The sequence below is a fragment of the Peromyscus leucopus genome, chromosome 5, assembly GCF_004664715.2.
Source record: "Peromyscus leucopus breed LL Stock chromosome 5, UCI_PerLeu_2.1, whole genome shotgun sequence".
Lineage (NCBI taxonomy): Eukaryota > Metazoa > Chordata > Mammalia > Rodentia > Cricetidae > Peromyscus > Peromyscus leucopus.
Window position 1 is genome coordinate 94,979,186 of NC_051067.1, and position 8,197 is coordinate 94,987,382.

The window sequence follows — 8,197 nt, forward strand, 5'->3', positions numbered from 1 at the left end:
AAAGTTTTATAGCTAAACCATTCTCTATCATAACTTATATTGCCATCCTAAAAATATCTTTTAGATCTTAAAACATCTTTTTAGAAAAACAACTTAAACTTTTATGTTTTCAACCTTACTAACTACATCTTTTACATAAGTTCTTTTTCCAAATTTGGTAACAAGGAAAACTGTATATCTAGTCTTCAATCCCCATCAGAGACCCAAGAAGGATAAAATATTATTTGAGTAAACAGGAAGTGCAGAGCAAACAACTTCCAAGACTATAGAAATGACAGACAGCTGGCTTCATGGACAGTCACCCAAGTTTCCTCTGCAATGTTGGGGCATCCATCTTCAGCCTACAGGCCTAAAATATCTGACAGACTTTTCTGTGAAGCATGTGATACAGAAATTTTGAAGGACTGTCCTGCCTTGTCTTGGCAAAGTTCAGCAGTTGCCTTCTTTTGTGTCCTGCTCATCCAGTTTAGATAGCATACTGTCAGCAGTTGAGGCAAGGGCAGTTTCTTTGCCCAGTGGCTAACTTTTGCCACAAAGAAAGTAAACTCCATATGGAGTTCCCCTGATGCCCACCATCTTCTCTGAAGTAGATTGGTGCTGTCAGGAGCAAGCTTGTCTCATCATGAAAAGCCTTATGTTATTAAAACAACTTAAATGCCATATTCTGTAGGTCTCTGTAGATAGATGGTTTGAAGACCATTTATCTATCTAAAACATATCTGTTAAACCTTGAAAACATACCTACATAACTACAAGTTTGATTGTTATAGATGACTAACTACTAACACATATTTTTAAATTATCCTAAATAGTTTGTAATAATAACCTTTAAGGAACAGAACTTTACATTTTAAGATGAGTTGCATAGGTATAATATTTTTTTTATAAATGCGTGCATTCTTTTTTTTTTTAAAGGTTTATTTTTATCATGCATACAGTGTTCTGCTTACATGTACACCTACATGCCAGAAGAGGGCACCAGATCTCACTACAGATGGTTGTGAGGCACCATGTGGTTGCTGGGAATTGAACTCAGGACCTCTGGAAGATCAATCAGTGCTCTTAACCTCTGAGCCATCTCTCCAGCCCCGCATAGGTATAATATTTTAAAAAAGAGTAGAAACATATATACAGTATAACAAAAATAACCTTAAATATTTATCAATATACAAAAATCCATGCCAGTGTAAAGTATTTGAGATTAACAGTTGTTTTTTAACTTAAAAGTAGATTCAATAATCTACCCTTCTTTTCCTACCATTCGTTTATGCCTCTTTTCAGAATGAGATCCTTGATTCTAACCTCCTGTGTTTAGTTTTTTCCCCTGACTATGACCAATAATAACTTGTAACTAACCTCATGCTAAACAATGACAAACATTCACCAAATTACCAGAAATCACTTACCTCAACTCTTGAGAATGTGGGTGTTGTGTTCTCTAGATTTCTTCCTGTTGTCTGGGGATAATGACATCTTTTTTTTTTTTTAATCTATTTATTTATTATGTATAGAGTGTTCTACCTGAATGTATCCCTGAAGGCCAGAAGAGGGCACCAGAGCTCATTACAGATGGTTGGAAGCCACCATGTGGTTGTTGGGATTTGAACTCAGAACCTCTGGAAGAACAGCCAGTGCTCTTAACCTCTGAGCCATCTCTCCAACTCGGATAATGACATCTTTAGGGGACCCTGAGAAAATTGGGATAATAATCAAGTCCTGGGAGAGCTAGCTGTTATTTTTTATTTAGTCTCTCTGTGATGGGAAATTGTAGGGCTTATCTGAAGTCCTGGCTAGAGTAGTCTGTGAGGCTGAACCATTCCAATTAGCAGCTTTGAAGTTGTTTTGGATGCAGAATTTTAAGGAAACTGCAACAGAGGCATTCTGAGAGGCTTGATCACCTGGCTTACTTATCAGTATTAGTGTCTGGTCCTTTTTTCCTCCTGAAAACAGAAACTTTTTTTTTTCAAGACAGGGTTTCTCTGTGTAGCTTCGGAGCCTGTCCTGGAACTTGATCTGTAGACAAGGCTGGCCTTGAACTCACAGAGATCTGCCTGCCTCTGCCTCCTGAGTGCTGGTATTAAAGACATTAAAACACATAAACTTTTTTTTTCTTTTTTGTTTTTTTTTTCAAGACAGGGTTTCTCTGTGTAGCTTTGCGCCTTTCCTGGGACTCACTTGGTAGCCCAGGCTGGCCTCGAACTCACAGAGATCCGCCTGGCTCTGCCTCCCGAGTGCTGAGATTAAAGGCATGCGCCACCACCGCCCGGCTTAAAACACATAAACTTTTAAAGGTAATATCTATATATATGTGTGTGTGTGTGTGTGTGTGTGTGTGTGTGTGTGTGTGTGTATTAATACAAGTATGGAATGTGCAGTGTGTAAAAGTCAACTAAAGGCGAGTTTTTAAAATAATTTTTTATTGCTTATTTAACTTATTTATTTTATATGCATTGGTGTGAAGGTATTAGAGCTTCTGGAACTGGAACTATATAGGCAGTTGTGAGCTGCCATGTGGGTGCTTGGAACTGAACCAGGGTCCTCTGGAAGAGCAGCCAGTGCTCTTAAATGCAGAACCATCTCTCTAGACACTAAAGATGACTTTTTGTTTTATGTTTTAGCAGGTAAAAGGCATCTGTCAACTTTATAATTCGACTTGGACTGCATAACCAAACTGTAATATAAATCTTTATCTATGTTATATGAAAGGATGGCATGTAATAATAAGTCATAAGAAAAAAATAAAGAAAAAAATGCTGGGCGGTGGTGGTGCACACCTTTAATCCCAGCACTCGGGAGGCAGAGGCAGGCAGATCTCTGTGAGTTCGAGGCCAGTCTGGACTACAGAGTGAGTTCCAGGAAAGGTGCAAAGCTACACAGAGAAACCCTGTCTCAAAAAAAAAAGTCATGAGGACTCTGTAGCCAACAAAATTTACCATGTCTCATCCAGTCTCAGAGCTGTTCTCGTGCAGAGAGATCAGTCTACACGTTACCTGTCCTGTAGTCTTTCCTGGCTTTCTCCCTCATGTCTACAGCCAAGATCCTCAGGTGGTCTCCCCCAGTCAAATCTGATCCTTATTAATTTTGGATAAATCCATTAACTTTTTGTTTCAAGGTATAACCTCTCCCCCAATGCACTATATTTCCTGACTTACATTCTGAAGTCAAGACATCTTTAAATGTACAGGCTGGTTTAATTCAGCAGTTTCCATAATCCAGTATCTCTCAGTAGCTGTCATTTTTTGTTCACTAGCATTTAAAAAATTCAAAGTCAACAAAACACCATACAGGATCCGGATACCCTGTGTATTTCCCATCTTTATGTGGCTTATTCTTTTTATATTACTTTTCTTTCTCTTTAAAGACTTTATTATTTTTAAACTATTTTTTACGACTTTCTATATCCACTTTCTTTCTTCAGCACCTAAGCACCTTTTAAAGCATTTGTACCTTCTTAGAGTTTTTCTGTGTCTGGACCTAGCTTTTCTGCTCCTCACTCTGACTGTGTGAGCCAAACTTTAAACTGCTAGGTTACTGCCACGAGGCTGTGGTAGCTGGCTCTGGCCCCCTCAGTTCCATGAGAACCTAGCCTCATGCTGGTGAGTACTGGCCCTGGAGCCGAATCTACCCACCCCCAACTCTGGGAATTTGTTGTGTCCACCTGGGGCAGGTATTTGTACCCAGTGCCAGCTGTTCAAGTGCTCAGTTTCACAGCAGGGCCCCTGAAAAGAGCTGTGCCTCTGTATGCCACTGCACCTACCAGAGAGACTGTGTTCGCCACCGGGAAGGGCATCTTCTGTGTTTGGAACTTTTTTTGGCTTTTTCAGGCCTTATGTGGATGTATGTGGCCCAAGTTGGGCATCATATGTAGGAAGCTTTTTCCTTGGGACAGCCAGCTCAAAATAACAACACAAAGACTGATTATTAATTATGACAGTTTGACCTTAGCTTACACTTGTCCCACTAGTTCTTATAAATTAAATTAACCCATTTATGTTAATCTACATTCTGCCATGTGGCATCACCGCTCTTCTATCTTACACCTCCTGTTTCCTCTCCATGTCTGGATGGCAAATCTGCCTTTCTTCTTCCCAGAGTCCTCTCTCTGCCCAGGAGTCACGCCTATGCTCTTCTGCCCAGCTATTGGCAGTTGAGCTTTTTATTACACCAATTACAGCAATACACCTTCATACAGTGTACAAATATCCAAGTTACCACCCATATACCCACTAGGAATAAGAAGAGACACCAAAATGCAAATTCAGCCCACAGTGAGATCACTCTACACTTACAAGAAGGGCTTAATTAAGAAGATGAATGACTCCTATTAATACTGAAAACTCTTGCATTGTGGTGATTAGAATGTTGCCCTAATAACATGCTGTGTTAGCACATGATTATTTTGAACTGAAGATAATAAGGTCCCCAAAAGCTCTGTGCTTTCCCCTCCCTCACCTGCCCCAAAGCAGGTCTAGCATCATCGTAATGAATACAAATATTAGATCTTTCCAACCCTAGAGAAAGCTCCCTAAGGTGTCTTTTATTTTAATTATTTTATTTTAGGTGTATAAGTGCTTTGCTTGCAGGTATGTCTGTTTACCACATGAGCACCTGGTGCCCAAGGAGACCAGAAGAGGGTATTAGATTCCCTAGAACTGCAGTCACAGATTATTGTAAACTGCCATGTGGGTGCTGGGAATCAAGTCCTCTGCCTCCTGAGTGCTGGGAGGGACTAAAGCCATGCTTCCCCAGGCACAGCTTCACTTATCTTTTTGTTGTTGTTTTATTTCCAGCCAGAGAGCCTAGGAGGCAAAGGGGGAAAGTTCCTAGACCAAACCACTCCGTTGGAGTTTCTTCAAGCATGAAATGTACACCTACTGCCCAAGCAAGGACTTAGATTTTGGAGATTGTTTAGGGACATTCATGGTATCTTTATTTGTCATAGTCTCAAACTGAGATAACCTATATATCCCTCAGCAGGTGACTGGATAAATAGATTGTCATGTAAACATGAACACAATAAACAGGAAGGGACTATTGATTTATGCTTCAACACCCAAGTCTTCAAAATAGCTATGCTGGATAAAGACAAAAAGGTGTGCTGGTGTAAAGGTGTTGCCTTTAATCCGAGCACTCTGGACACAGAGTCAGGCAGATCTCAGTGTGTTCAAGGCCAGCCTGGTCTATACTTCAGTTTTCAGGACAGCTAGGGCTACACAGACCCTGGGTCAAAAACCAAAAAAGGCACTTGCTGTGTAATTCCATTTACATAAGAACATGTATAAAAATATATAACTAATATAAGTTAACACTATATATATATAAATAAAACATGTATTAAGCTAATATAAAAATTTAGAAAATGTCAAGTAAATTAATCAGATATACTACCTGGTAGAAAGCCGGGCTCACCAAGGTGAGAAAACCCTTAGGAGTGATAAATATGCTTAGAACCTTGGCAGTGGGGATGGTTTCGAAAATTATGGGGCCTGAACTCACCACACTTTGTACATGTGTCAAGTTTGTTACAGTTCAGTTATAGCTCCATGAAGCTAGGCTTCCCTGCTTTTTCCTATCCCCAGTCACTTTAGGGGGCCTGCCCTTCAGATCCCAGTGCTCCAGACACCCCACCCCACCTAGCTATAAGCAACCCAATATTGGGCAGCAAGATGACACAGGCATCACGTGCCTGAGTCAGAGCTTGGTGGCACCACACAGGAATTGTCTGCATACTTAATGTAGGAGGCTTAGAAAGTTGGGCTCAATTGCTACCTGGAGGCCACACACTCACCTGAAATGTGGAGCCAGGTGTGCCTGGCATCCTGCATGTTCCTCTTCAGAGCAACCCACTGAGCCTAAACACTGAGGGTGTAGATAGAGCCATACCCTTTCTAGACATCACCCAGCCTCCCTCAGCATCAGACAGGCTGGGGGTCTGCTGTTTGGACCCCTAGACCACAAGGACTGTGTAGCCATGTGGAACCTGGCTTCTCTTGACTGCATGAAGGAGGAACTCCTAGGACAATGCAAACACTAACGAAAGCGACTTCCAGCAGGGTTTGCAGCTCAAAGCAGGGTCCTGACAAGTAACTGCACACTTGAACCTCCTGAGCCTTCACTTCCTCATTTGAAAAATGAGAATTAAAAATAACATCCACTCAGTGGGGGGAGGCTGGGTCAGGGAGTATCTGTGAGAAGCTCAGAACTGGGCATGGCTCAGAGGAAGAGGAGGGGAAGTGTCCACTGTGACACATGGCCAGGGAGAGCCAGTTCCCCTTCCACCACTCAGTCCCAGTTTTTCTCTAATCTAGAAATTTCCATAATGATATGGTTCATTATATATAAACCCGGGACAGGGTTTCTCTGTGTAGCTTTGTGTCTTTCTTGGAACTCACTCTGTAGCCCAGGCTGGCCTTGAACTCACGGAGATCCACCTGCCTCTGCCTCCCGAGTGCTGGGATTAAAGGCGTGGGCCACCACCACCTGGCTGGTTCATTATATTGTAAGTGGAGGCAAAGTGCCTTAGGTACAGAGCTCTTATTCCGGTCTGTGAGTTAAGTGATGCGACAGATTAACAGGGAGAAGTAGTGTGTGATGCAGGAGCACTCAAGGAAGTAGAGACAAGAACTATTTGGCTGGGCAGTTGGCACATATTTTTAATCCCAGCTCTTGGGAAGCAGAGGCAGGCAGATCTCTGTAAATTTGAGGCCAGCCTGGTCTACAAAGAGAGTTCCAGGACAGCCAGAGCTACACAGAGAAACCCTGTCTTGAGAAAAAACAAAAAACAAAAGAAGAACCATTTGGAGCCATGCACTTTTATGTGAGTCATGCTAAGGGGTTAGGGACTCCATCATAAGGCAACGAGGCTATGGGTAAACTGGGTGAAGAGAGGGTCCATATACCAGAAAAGACAGATGATAGAATCTGCTTGGGTCTGCTTCCTCACTTCCAGGAGGCCACTGATTTCCTCCTGGCCTGTGGGTGGTTTCCTCCGAATGAAGGCTGAATTTCCTGTCTTTGTTACTGTTTGGGTGTGTGCGTGTATAGTTTTGTTTAGACAAAACAGGATTTCTTTATGTAGCCCTGTTTGTCCTGGAACTTGCTTTGTAGACTAGGTTGGCCTTATACTCACAGAGATCCTCCTGCCTCTGCCTCCCAAGTGCCAGGATTAAAGACATGTGCCACCACCTCCTGGCACCTTAGTCTTTTTTCAACTAAGCTTTTTATTTATTTATTAATAGTGGTGAACACCTTTAAGCCCAGTGCTCAGGAGGCAGAGATAATTGAGTTCCAGGAAGTAAGGGCTACATAGTGAGAGCCAGTCTGTCTGTCTGTCTTTCTTTCTTTCTTTCTTTCTTTCTTTCTTTCTTTCTTTCTTTCTTTCTTTCTTTCTTTCTTTCTTTCTTTCTTTTAGCCTTTAGCACAAAATAATTGCGTCAAGGGGCTGGGAGGATGGCTCAGGGGTGTAACTGCAATCCTGATCGCCCAAGTTCAACCTCTGGAACCCTTGAAAAGTTAGAGGGAGATAACTGACTCAACAAAATTGTCCTCTGACCTTGACTGAGTGCCCTCCATCTCTCTCTCTCTCTCTCTCTCTCTCTCTCTCTCTCTCTCTCTCTCTTTCACCCACCCACCCACACACACACAGTAATAAATACAATTTAAAACATTTTTAGAATGCAAAAATGACGTACTTGGCTGGGTGGTGGTGGCGCACTCCTTTAATCCCAGCACTCAGGAGGCAGAGACAGGTTGATCTCTGTGAGTTTTAGGTCAGCCTGGTCCACAGAGTGAGTTCCAGGATAGGCAAAGCTACACAGAGAAACCCTGTGTTAGGAAAGAAAAAAAAAAGCATACTTGGGGATTGTTGTTTCAAACTGATTTATTAATTTAAAGCAAGGTCTCATGTAACCAGAGGAGAGGGGCTTTGCTACCATCCTCTGAGTCCTGGGATTACAGGGCTGTATCACCACAAGTGGTGGGTGCTGGATCAAACCCAAGGCTTTCTTGCTTACGGTGCAAGCACTCTGCCAACAGACCTGTGTCCTCAGCACTCAGACTCTAACTGTAAAGCTCGGGGATGTCAGTGCAGATGGATGGTAGAGTACGTAACAGTGTGTCTGAAGCCCTGGATTCAATTCACAACACTAGGGAATTGTTCTTTTAAATTCTACATACACACGTTATATAAGCGCAGACT